The sequence below is a fragment of the Glossina fuscipes genome, unplaced genomic scaffold (assembly GCF_014805625.2).
Source record: "Glossina fuscipes isolate IAEA_lab_2018 unplaced genomic scaffold, Yale_Gfus_2 42, whole genome shotgun sequence".
Taxonomy (NCBI): Eukaryota; Metazoa; Arthropoda; class Insecta; order Diptera; family Glossinidae; genus Glossina; species Glossina fuscipes.
In genome coordinates this window covers 865,632-879,508 of record NW_023998426.1, presented here as the reverse complement: position 1 = coordinate 879,508, position 13,877 = coordinate 865,632, and the positions used below count along the sequence as shown (strand labels likewise).

At 34.7% G+C, this 13,877-nt stretch overlaps 1 protein-coding gene across 2 annotated transcripts in view; it reads left to right on the top strand.

The window, feature by feature from the left end:
* The window catches only part of LOC119636863 (probable serine/threonine-protein kinase cdc7), a 44,036-nt gene that overhangs the window by 14,315 nt on the left and 15,844 nt on the right, over positions 1-13,877 (top strand). The gene's annotated exons all lie outside the window — the stretch shown is intronic.

The following is a 13,877-nucleotide window of genomic DNA, read 5'->3' as shown; positions in this document are numbered from 1 at the left end:
TAACTGAATAATTATATGATATATGTGGAGATTCTTATACACTATCGTACCTTCTTAGCCTGCAATGATTGGCTGAATTCGGAAATCCAAGTGGATGGACTTTATTTGCCAGCGAGTTTCTTGAAAGGCGTCGGCTTATAGTTGCAATCGAAGATAGTGTTTGAAGCACTGAGAGAACTAACCGACGATCTATAGTTTCTTTTGCTATGTTTTCTTCTAAACAAAGACTTTCTTGTCCAAACACAATTACTTTCGAGTCAATTAAGAAATGTTACAAAAATGTTTATACCTATCCCCGAAGGATAAGGTGTATATTCATTGTGCAAAACGTTTGCAATGTCTAGAAGCAAGCTTTAGAGACCTCACAAAGAATATATATTCTTGATCAGCATCAAATTCTAAATCGATTTTAGCACGTCCTTCTGTCCGCTTTCCCTCTGTCCATCTGTTGTAAACATTTTCATGGCCGCAGAAATGAAGGTATGGACTTCAAATGTGGCGGAAGCATTGGAAATTCTTGCACGCTGCTTGGCATTGTAACACTAAGTAAAGTGAGGACACCTCTGTATCCAAAGGAATAAAAAATTTGTACTGCAGAGAAATTACTACAGGCACGCAGTATTATATGGTATCAAAATATAATTTTGTTTCAGTGCTCTTATAAAGCACAGAAGCAAGCATGTCCATCCATCCATCTGTCCTTTTGCGCAACTTTGTAGTACCTGTGGTAAACACTGTCCCATTCGCAGCGATCAGACTATCAACTTCAAATTTCCAAAAGAGTTTGAGAACGATTCAAACCGGTCATAGGATATACCTACAAAGCATAGCCCACACGTCTATGTAACGAGAACTGTGAACATCTTTGCTTTCCCTGTTCTTTATTTCTTGGTCATGAAGTGTAGCACTTGTACCATATAAATTTCCATACAAGATTCGGTCACGACCGTATGTAATTTTCTTATTTGTTTTTTTTTTTAACCTTTCTAAGAGCTGTGACTTGTAAAATGGGTGACATTAAGGCTTGATGACGGCAGTATTTCAAAAGTTGCGTGTTCCTAAAGCACCACGAGCTTTATCCGTGACCGATACTACCTTTTACCCGATTTTGTAATAACAGGGACAAGTACACTTTTTTACACGAATTTTTTCTCCTAGCATGAATTGAAAAAAAAATTTTTTTTTAATTTCATGGTTGACAATGTCTTGCAGAAATTTATGTATACAGCAACCAAATACAATTGTGGGAATACTGTAATCAAAAGTGGGTCGGCTTATGCAAACAGATGTGTTAGCGACTTGGCATACTACTAACGAACGAAATTGTTCATTTGCATGCCGGTTGTGCTAGGCATATCTGACATACCTACTGATGACAACATTTCTGGTTTAATCCGTAATATAGGTGCACGCTCGTTATCAACCAGTGGTGACCAGATGTAGACTGAATTTTTACGCTACACTAATTTTAATTTTTTTTTTTTTAATAAAAATGAATTGTTTTTGTTTTATAAATACATAATATGGATTTCATTATGCCTCTTTTTGCACGGTTTTTTATGAAAGAGAGCGATATTTATTCTCTAACACGAGTTTTTAAAGGTGTGGAGCATATCCCCAATTTTACCATATACCGCGTGTATATTTTTACACGAATTTTTTCCGCACCGTTTTCTAGGGAACATATCCACCGTGTAAAAAAGTATTTGGGTGTATTTATAAGAAGTTTTTAGCCACCGTTCAAGCGCTTTTACATTTGTTGTGTGAATTTGTTTGAATATTTTCAGTCCTTCTCGTTCTCTTTCTTTCTTTCTCTCACTCGCTCTCTTTCTCCCGCTCTCCGCTCTCTTCTTTCACTATATATTGGGTTCGTAAAGTCAGCTAGTAAGACAAGTGCCACGAACCTTTTGCTTCACATAATATGCTACTTGTGTCAACTTTCTTTTGGGTTCAAAATTACTGGTAGAGAGTAAATCGTTTTTAAAGCCGTTGTGTCAAGTTGTTTGAATATTTTCAGTTCTTCTTGTTCTCTTTCCCTCCCTCTCGCTCCATATCTCTGTCTCTTTTTCATTTTCTGTGTCTCCACGTATGTTTTTCTTTCTGCTTTCTTTCTGTTGGTACCTCTTTGGGAAATATATGTTTGCAGTCTTATTCTGTCCTAGAATGAAATAATTTTAACTTTTCATCTTTGATTAATGAACGGATGTTTAAATAAGAAGAGAATGCTTAACGACTGTCCCACTTGTCGATTTCTACAATATAGACATGCGATGCATGACCATTAAAAAGCAGACAATGTTAATTTACATTAAACAAAAAGCAAAAACCAAAAAAAAAAAAAACAACTTTTAATTTAATTTAACAAAAAGAAATGAGCAACTTTTTCTTCTTCTTATCATGAACAAAAGAATCGCATAAGAAGTTGAAAGCGGCAAAAAGAAAGTAATTCAACACACAATAGTCTTTTGTGTTATTTGTCTCATTAATAACGGTTTTGTTCATTTTAACAGTAATCACATATTAAACAAAAAAACGCAATAAATTATTATAATTATAATAAATATTAACACATGAAAATAAAATATAAAAAAAAAAAATAACAATTATAAAAAAACTTTAAAACACAGTTAACAGTTTATGCACAAAAAAACAATTTCTTAAATTCTTCTAACACTTAACGCACACATAAGTAAGTCCATGCATGAATCAATGGGATGGATGCTATGTATGCCCTGCGAATATAGGTGAACTGTAAAGCTGTCAAAACAACTTTCTAACCATAATAAAACTCGTAACGTATTGACTGGTCTCACTTAACTCGCAAAAAAAAAAAAAAAGAAGAATTTCAGAAAAGCAAAAAAACATTTTTATGGGTCAAACATGATAACATTAGTTAAATACAAAAGTGAACTGTGTGTACGTGTGTGTGTGTGTGTGTATGTGTGTATGTTTATGCGAAAAGGCAAAGCAAACAGCGGCGCAAAGAGTCTAGTGGGGAGCGACAAAAGCAGAAGGAAGGAATGTAAAAGAATGCGCTCCTCTCCAACTGCAATTAAGTTGGGATGTAACGCTAACGGCGATTAGGTGAATAACATAAAAGAAACTAAAGCTAAGGCCACCTAAGCGCGACTACTCATTAATTATAGATGTGTTGCTAGAGCGATTGAGTCATAAAAAGTTTACGCTTTTACGCTATGAATAATTTTCTTTAATTAACTATTGATAACTGTTTTACTTCAAAACGTGCGCTACTGAAGTTTTGCAATCGCTTTACTCTTAAAATAGTTTCTTCAGAGCAACGGTACAGGGAATATATCTTTCGTTTAGTAAACTGTGATATAATATTAGAGTGTGATGGCTATCGTTAGCGAAGGCAAGTCTTTCAAACATTGCGTCTAGATCAGGTTGACTTTTGGGAGACGTTTGCAGTATTTCTTCAGTACATTTACCATTATTTTATAGCCGAGGGCTTACCCTGGGCTTCAGCTCAGAATTTAGACTGCAGAGGCTTTTATAGTTTTAATCGTTTTACTGTTGTCTTTAAGTCTATAGTCCATAATTCACATGATTGAGTGATGAGAGCGGAAAGACCGACCATTACACATTGATAGAAATAATTTTTGATATAAATATCATAAATTGTATTTTGATTTGTCAAATGGAAACTTCCAGAGAAGCTTTATATGAAAAAGGATGCGTCAAAGGCTTACGTGATTGAAGCTTGCCAATAAGTTCATAGACCCATTATTTCGTCAACCAATTTAATGCTAGCTGGCAGCATAAACTACCGCTGGCTTAAGCTTCCTCGATAGTGTGCCCACGTGAAATCCACTGATACGTATATCACCACAAGTTACTTAAAGGTACACCTTGTTGCCATAAGAAGATGTAATTTTAAACCAAAGAAAGTTTATACGGGCTGGACCTTCCTAATACGGTTCCATTTCGCTATTTCTTTTAACGTTCATTCAGCGCACCAAAACCCTACTCTCTACCCGCGAAATACTCAGGTTAAAGGTTTTTTCTCATAACCTTTTTAAAAAAGAATACTTCCTGCCGATTGGTTACCAGAAGGATTTAGTCTGTTTCAAGTACCCTCGACTGAGAACATATCAACGAATCAAATTTAATAACAAAATCGTAAAAGTTACAATTTGTAAGTTGAACGCATCTATATGTGGATATCAGAAATATAGACAGACTGGCAGATGGACATATTTAAGTGGATGCGGTTGTATAGATTCGTAAAATGCTTCTCAGTCAACTGGTATAATAAAGCGTGGGTTTCTCGCAAATCCTTCCGTACGTTGCGTATATATCCCCTGAAACCTGATAGACGCTGGACCACTTCAAAATTGTCGGACATGTCTATCAAGGCGACAAACCTTTATGTCATTCCGATGGCAATTTATTTTTTTTTTGAAATTTGAGAAAACGGTTAAATCAGGTCAGAATTGCATATTAATCGGCGGTGCATGCATAATTACTATTTCTATGTACTTTCTGTACATGATATATAAAAAGTCTCGAGGTTTTTTGGTGCCTTGTTGAACAAAAATTTTGTTTATTGAAAATCATTTTTAATCAAGTACAGATTGATTATTACCTATGACCTTTTGCCATTTTCCGGATAGCTTCATAATTCTATCGGTGTAGAACTTCTCTAGTTTATTGCCGAAAAACTTGGCCAAGTGATTTCCAGTGGCGTTTTTGTCGCCCAATTTTTTACCGTCAAGAGAGCTTTGCAGAGGCCGAAACAAGTTCTAGTCAGACGGTGCGGGGTTCCGATTATACGCTGGATATATCAAATCTTCCCAAAGAAGTTCAGTCAATTTGTTTCGAGTCATCAAAGACGTGTGTGGTCGCGCATTGTCATGGCAGAGCACAACTCATTTACTGTTGGCAAATTCCTGTCGCTCCTTCTGGATTGCTTCGTTCAAACCGTCGAGTTGTGCACAGTACAGGATCGAATTAATGGTTTTGCCAGGTTGTAGCAGTTTATAATGGACAATTGCCTTCCAAGCCCATCGAACGCTCAACATAACCTTGAAGACGTTTGTGGAGCGTCACCAGCCTTTGACCATGATCGCTTGCGTTTGATATTCTTGTATTTTGCTCATTTTTCATTGTCGGTAATTATTCGCTTCAAAAATGGTTCGATTTCATTGCGTTTCAGCAGCATTTCACTGATGGTAATTCGGTCAATCAAATTTCTTTGCGTTAATTCATGTAGCGCTCAACACTTCTTTTTGTAGCCTGCTCTTTTCAAATGACTCCAAACTATACATGCGGTTGATGTTTAGTGTCTCCGCTATTTCCTGCCGGTGTCGACCGGTCAGTTGCAAAATTTAACCGCCTTTTTTAGTAACTGGCTGACCAGAGCGAGGTGCATCTTTGACATTGAAATTTGCAGAACGAGACGAGCAATCCACTCCTTAGCGCTTCGTTCACTCACAGCGTTCTCATTGTACTTCAGCTATTTCTAATGCAGAGATATTGATAAACTTGGCACACGTGTTATCAAGTAACAGAGTTGTATTCGTCTTAAGGCAAATACTGGACACTCACTACGATCATATGGCCCATCGCAAGAAATATTTGTGGCATCTTCTACTTATTACAAGGACGCTCATGAATCGATCACGCCCATTTTTCAGATGGCCTTCGAGCTTTAACTAACCTGATATGAATTGCTTGTTTGTCAACGTTTTTAGCGCGTGACGGTCTGGTTTTGTGGCAGTTTTCTGGTGCCGCCGCGAACGCATTTAACTTTTTTTTATATTTGTACCCTTAACGAAAGTATTCGTTCCTTTGTTTTATGAAAACATCTAAAGTGTAAAATTTCATAAAGCTTGTCGACTTGCCTCACTTTGCATTCAGTACGGTGACTCTGTAAGATACATAAAGACGAAGCGCGAAAGCATTAATTTGCGGATTACTCTTTCTTATTGGATGTTTGCTTTTCAGATTGCACCAGCATCGGCAGCAACAGCAACCGTCATCGTTTGTTTATCTATGATGGCCTTTGACGCTGAACAGAAGAATATTTGTTTATTTTAATTGATCACTGGCTCTTATCATTTTGAGTATGATGTTTAATTTTAATTTTTTCCGTACTCAATAGCATAAGATAAAATACACTAGATTTGTGCTTGCATTTGTAACATTCAGGTAAAAGACAATGTAACTGGGTAGAACTCAGCCTTTGTCATATTTCTTTACCCATGTGACGCTCTGCTTAATTTAAAAGTCAAACTAATGCTAACGTATGTAGCAACTCAATGTGTCAGTAGCAGATACCTAGCAAGCTACTTACATGCATGGTCGGAACAAATACAAAGTTTCCTTTAGAGTACAAGACGTCGAACAACTCGTCGTCGACAAAACAGGCTCGAAAGAGGAAAAAGAGCTTAGAGCAAATATTTGTATTACAATCTCTCGAAACAGTCAATGAGCAGACAAGGCAAGGAAAATACTATCGAATGACTCACAAGAACGTTTCGTTACGGTTCGGTTCTGCTCCACAGCACTCGTGTTGTGAAGGCAATATTGAAGTTTGTGCGGATATATACAACATCCAGAGAGAGTCGAGACAGACCTACCTTTGATTCTACATTTTATTCTGCATTCTATTTACGCTTTGTCTGTCCACCTTGTTTTCCTATGCTCAACCTAAAGCTTGCATATTTTGAGATATCTTGACGAAATTTGGTATACTCACCTGTTTTGGCCCGAGAACGAACTCTATGGAGAACGGTTTGGAACGGAGCAGTTTTTCGTAATGGTAGGCTGTGGCCTACTACAGTGATTTTCCTTGTTCCCAAAGTAATAAATGTATTGAATAATTTGCATTTTACTAATGACTAGACGCTCGATGCTTAATCGCTGTTATATCATAAATTATTCCCCTTGTATAGCGTATAAAAGATTCTTTGCATGCTGGATGAAAATTTTTGAAGACCTTAGGCTTGCTTTTCTCACAGTAAAAAGACTTGGGAAAAGTTGATCAAATCTGTTTATTGCTTTAAAAGAAATTTATTAAAAGAAGTTCGTTTGTCTTAAGTTATGAATAGAATGGAATTTCGTTCATAAATATTTTTCTCCCTTTAGGCGAGAAGATGATAACGTTCGAATGAGCATAAATCATTTTCTCTTGTATTAAATGAATATTCAATCAAATTGAAATTTTTTTTTTTTTTTTTAATAAAACCTTTAGCAGCCCTTCCGTAATGTTTGCATAAAGATTACCGCAACTGAAGTTTTGCGCATAAATTTGCTCAGTTTTTAGTTCACTCTTCACATAAATGATGTAATCATAGTAAATTTATGTTATTCGCCATTAACTGTTGTTATTTAAAGCATTTTTGTTGCCATTTTTTAACGGCAGTTATCGGTCGGTTGACTGGTTGAAAGTCTTTTGCTACCTAGCGTGCAATCAGTTAATCTATTTTTTCAATTTCGTGAAAAAAAGGAAAAAGAAAAGAAAAGAAAAAAAAAAAAATTGAAAAGAAAAAAGCAAAGGAAGATCAAAAGAGGGAAAAAAGGTGAAAAAACCAGTTACAGTTGCGGTGAATGCTTATGAACATCTTAGAGAAGGAAAACCGAACATTATAACAACAACAACAAATGTCTGCAAACGAAAATGGGAAATATTTTTTTGTTTTTCTTTGTTGTTGCGTTTTTTTTTTTTTTTTTGCTGTTGCCATTTAATGAGTTGTGGTTAAATTATGCCATAGACTCTCGTAACAATCTATTCATTCTTGCATGATGATAAATGAGTTATGAATGTTTCGAGGGATCCATCCATCCATCCATCCATCCATTCATCCATCCATCCATCCATTCATTCATTTATCCATCCACTCATCCATCTATGTGCCACAAAGGTACGGCGCATATCTAACAATAAAACAATTGAAATTATGAAGAAATAGGAAAACATAATTCTTTTCGTCAGAGATAAAATACACAAACACAAACTAAATGAATGAATGACTGAATGAGTGAATGAATGTTTGTTCGTTCGTTGCTTGTGTGTCTTTAAATGAAAAACAGTTAATGTGAGAGAAAAAAAGAAAAAAATAAAAAAATAAACATAAAAATATTAAATGAATGACTTAGTTTCGATCGATGAAACGTTTCTTTAAACCGTTCACTTTTAAATAGGGTTTGTAATGAGTATTTACTTTATCTGAAAGCCATTGTTCGTATTTCGTATTGCAATCTTATTGAATTTCATTTAAATAAAAGCTTTTTGCATTTACAAAGTTTGTCGTTGTTTTTGTTGTTGTTGTTATTATTCTTGTTGTTGTTGTAATTAGAATATCATGTTTAGATGATTGTTTTATGTGCGTTTGCACAATTCAAGTCAGAGGTTAACCAAATTTGATTAACCAACCGCATGTAATTTTCTCTTCGGTTAAATTGTTCAACATATCTCCTCCACACACAGATGTACATAAATATAATACAAACATGGGATAGATGATGATAGCTATTAAGTGCCGTAATATGAGTGGAACACTTGACACCAAGGGGCAGGGAAATCATTGGCAATGACCTTCCCTAAGCGTAAACAATAAAATAAAAACGGAAAATTTATATAAAAGCAAGAGTCGACTATTTATCGATTGGTATTGAGACCGCATGTAAGTCCTGCTGAGTTGGTAAAGGATTACTGTCAAAGCAAGCTTTAAATTTTATTATTCCTTTTGTAGGAATATCTTGAAATACGCATTAGAGAGACAACATCTTGAATCTGACTTGCAATCTTTCTTTAGCAGCAATTCTCAACGTGTTTGTGAGGACCGAACGCAGGTATCGCATACTCAGACTTGAAAAGCAGCCAGTGTGTAGTTTATTAGTGTTATTATACACTTTGCAGGTTAACATAAAAGTGTAGAGCATAATTAGTTCTAAGCAGAAAGAAATTAAAGTTGGATGGTAACGCCTATCATTCGAGTAACACAACTTTAGACGTCAAATAATAAGTACAATCTACTTTACAATTTACTTCGCCTCGTTATCCCCCATATACTTTCCTTTAAAGACAGAACTTTTCACACATGATTTTCAAGCATGATGTTCATGAATAGAGGGATATGGGATATGATGATGCAACATTGATCTTGCATAGTCCCAATAATGAGGCGATTGCCGTTTTGACTTAGGTTTCGTGGTTTACAGATTTCGCGTTCGTTTTCAATCTTATGTAGTAGATTCGATCTTCGTTTCCGTACATTTCCAATCGGAAGTCTGTTAGATTATTGTTTTACGCCTTGCTTTATAAATCTAGTGGTTGGGGTTCATCACACTGTCTGCTGTGGAAATATGATGTTTTCCAATAGGAGGCTCAAAGAGCGGAATCCTATACTTAGCGTCTGCATGCTAGTTTCCCGAAAATCACCGATTTCTCTTCTTAAGCCGGACGATTGGTGGAACTGCCCTGCGAAGCTGTTGAACTTGTATATGTGACCGCCAATTTCGCTTCCCTCAATGTCTTCGTAGAATGAAGATTGATCGTATTCGCTAAGGTTTTGTATACTGTAGCGTTACATATTATAAGAAAGTGATTGAAAGATTCATCGGTTCGGTTTGGCTTTTCAAGTACCTACAATATGGTTAGTTATATGGGCAATGGCGTCTCATCTTTCCTCCGTAAGAATTTGCTTGATGGTGGTGATGTATTTCACGATATTAGTCATTACTAACGTTAAGTTAGCAGCAATTTCCGGATAAATTTATGATACAAGATCGTAGAGCCATAGGATAGAACTAATTGTAATCTAACTTGAGGGTAAATGTAAAGAGGATCCGTTGCTATGAGAGGGTCACATTTTTGTTCGTAGTGGTAAGCCAACCGGCCAGAGATTCTAGGTTTCTAAAGTAATAGAAAAAGTAAATTCAATACAGACTCAAAGACTTTTAGACGTCACATAATTGGGTTAATGCTCACAATACTTAAGAGTGCCGATGTCGATAGTTATCGAGTACACGATAAACGAAATTTAATGAAAGTAATTTTTGCTGAGACCATTTTTAATGGAAAGATGGGTCCTGGCCAAGAAAACCTATAATATATCCACAATGGCATTAGACAGTCGTAGAGTAGTACACACTTCTTAATACACCATAATTTCTATTTCGAAACGCTTTAGATAAGCAACCAAGCAACATTCGAAAGCGAAGAAATTTTTTAACATAACATAACAACATGAAGTCCGGCGAGTTGTATCTAGTGTTTTGGAGAAAGTGTCTCAATTTTAGATGCTCTCTGGTAGAAAGCGTGGCAGTATTAATTGCCTTATCTTCGAAGTATTAATTGTCCCAGAGGTTTATGCATTCTGAATTTACGAATCGTCAAAGTAACGGTTGTCTTAAGTCTATAACTTCTGAACGAAAGCGTAATGAAAGAGTAATGTCTCAGCTTTAGATGGTCTCTGCTCGACAATGGGAAAGTATTAGTTGTCTCAGACTTATATGTCTTCGAAGAGTTAATTGTCTCAGACTTATATATATGTATTCTGATAGGTATCATGATAATAGCTATTGTACAGGTGCACATACTTTCCCGTAATGCGAAGTTGATAATTACTTTAGATAACATCAACGCACATGAGATATATTATAAGTAAAGTCTCTCATTTCAATAAATTTCTCTGTGTTGATTAGGGACGAGATCGATATGAATGAAAATTTCATCCCCAGCTTATTATTGCAATCGGGTGCATTTTTCATCGAGTAGATAAAAAAAAATTCAATAACTTGTTGTAATCAAATTAAAACGATATCTTCCTCAAGATGTCAAATTACAATTCTGTCAACGTGTTGTTGCGGTTGTGCGCTTCATATAAAAGTAGGAAGAGTCGATCGTATATTATTCCGAAACAAAGCAATAAACGTAGATCTAGTTTAAGGAAAATCGTGAAAAGATTAACAATAACAAATTTTTTTTTTTTTTTTTTGCAGTGGTATGTAAAAAAATTTTAGAAATTGCTCTTTGTTGCTATCAACTATTATCACGTTTTTGCGGTTGATAAGCCGTTGCGATCTTAGCTTAAATTGATTGAGTGAAACATGATTTTGTGCGGTTAGCTGTTTAATGCTTTTTTTTTTATTGCTTTGTTATTTGCTAGAGGTTCGCCCACTTTTATGTAAAATACAATGTAAAGTGTTGGCGCGAAAGTTGTGTGTGAGTTCCTTTATCTTTTCATTTCGTTAATTTACTCATAGACATAAGAAAACATCCATCAGAAATCGCTTACTTTGTGCAAAAGCATTTAAATATTTACAGTTTAATGATGTATATGTGTGTGTCTGTTTGCGACAATAAGTTTAAGCCTCACACGACTTGCATATCTCTTTGTATTATTATGATTATTTACTTTTTATTGTTTTTTCATTTTTTTCTTTTTTTCTCATTTATTTATTTATTTTTTACAAACGCTATTTATTTACTTAAGTAACATAAAATTGTTATTATTTCCTTTTTTGCTTCTCTCCATCTTCATCACGCTATCTCTTTCTCTCTCCCTCTCTCTCTCTCTCTCTCTCTCTGTCTGTTATTTTTTTGTAGTCATAAGTGTTTCTTTTCCTCTCCTTCTTAAAGTTTAGCTCAATGCCGTTGTTTTATATTTCGATCACTGACCTTTACCAACATTAAGCACAGAAGCAGTGTAGGTTTTTAATTTTTTAATATATATATATTTTTTTTTAATTTTTAATTAAAAGAAGTGAAAGGGAGAAGGAACTAAAATAACAACAAAAAAACAAAAAAAAAATTCAATTAATTGTATAACACATTGCATCGTAACAGTTATAAATGACGCAAGGAATCGAAGAAATCTTGCGGAAAATATAATGAAACACAACAACAACAACAAAAAAAAAAAAGTTATATTCGTCTAAAGAAGGGAAGCCAATGTAGTTGTTTTTGAATAAACATTTTTTTTTTTTTTTTTGGAGTAATAGATGCTCCGAAGAATATGTGCGTAGACTATGTGGAAAAAAATTTATTACTTAAAAGAAATTTTTGCTTAAATTTGTCGCCTTTTTTTCTGCAAACACTCCAAAGAGACTTTTTTTCTTAAATGAGTCTTAAGTCTCGATTTCAAATGTCTCCTGTCTGTGGTAAGTGTCCATCTTGGCTAAAGAACATTTGCACACGAAAATGCATCAGTGTAGTTGTATAAAAACCGCCATCGAAATCGATTTGAAGCATTTAAACGCTTCTCCCGGGATAAAGATTTCGGGGTTGATTATGAATTCTCGCGATTGAATTGTACAGTTTATCGCCGTTTTGCTACACAGTTTTTTAATAAGTAAAACGATAATCGTTCGATTCTGTCTTCTTCTAACTTCGGGAAAATAGTTTAAAAACAAACATTTCAACTTCCAGGACCAGTTTTACGGTCCTAGAATTGTAGAGTAATGGAAAACAATAATTAAAAAACTATGAATAATAAAACAGGTAGAAACGCTATTATGGGTCACGGTCTACTATGAAATACCCTACATAGCCTCGCTTAATTCAGTTCTTTATATAACGACTTTCCATAATACGAGAAGTTATTAAAAAGGCGTCGGATCTAAAGCATTAGCGTTCGTCAGTAAGCGAAAACACACTAGTGAACATAAATTTGGTCAAAATATCTCAAAAATTACGAGCTGTAGCTGGAATACAAGAATACAAGACGGACAGACAAGTTCAGATTGATTGAGAAAATGCCGCTAAATCCATCCATCTGGATGTTGCATACATGTAAAAATATGTGTGTAAAATAGTTCAATAGTTCTGATTGTTCGATTCTTTTTACACGATCTGGAAAGAAAAAACTAGGTTAAGAAATTGACAGAGTTATGCCAAAACAACTGCATGATTTTTTCTGTTAGTCCCATCACTTGCTTTCTTTTAAGCGTACTTTAGTTTTTTTCTCCTATTCTACGCTTCTCTATCGGAAGTTTATCCCGCTTTTTTGATATAAATATCTTCGTCTTTTCTTTTACTTATTATGTTTTAGAAAATTGTAAAAACGGACGAACGCAAAATCTTTTCGAGGTAACTTTTTAATTTAATCAGTTCAAAGTATATGTTTTAGAACATCAATTTAACATTGATTGACATGAAAAAACAAGACACCAATGATTATTATATAATTATGATTATTATAATAAACATAAAGTCAGAAAAATAAATTCAAAGGCTAAAGTGTTAAAGCACAAGCATGTGAGACTATGAGCTTTATTGAAAACGCTACTGCACTGAATATTCGAACTTAGGACCATTGAGTTGCATTGAGGCGAGATCCTTAGCCTACTGGGCCACTCAGACAGATACTCTGATATTTTAGAAACTATGCTTGTAACAGAAAAGCGCTTACAAGTCAACGCAATCGAATCTGAGTAAAACAAATTGTAAACTCGGTTGCTTATCAAGAATAGTTATTTGTATATTCGATGCGTATATTTTGTGCGTGTGTGTGTGTGTGTAAATGTGTGATGAATACATTTTTCAATAAAAAAAGCAAGAATGGTGTCGTGGTAATCGTTTCATAGAATGACTTTAAATCTAAGTTTATAAGATTATATAATATTTAAATATAGAATTTTTTACTTTGAGTGTTTTCATGTGCATGCTGTTGTTTGAGGTTATGTTAATTCCCTTGAGATCGTATAATATGCATTTTCACATATAATCAGTTATATAATTTTGGCAAAGAGCATACGTGTCAAACTAAAAAGGCTTTTTGAGGTTATATCAATTCCCTTCAAAGCACATAATATGCATTTTTATACTTATGCTGGGTCGAATACTTTTAATGAACAGCACATGCGTCAAACTTTAGGCATCCAATTAAAATTTTGCTACTTTCTACCAA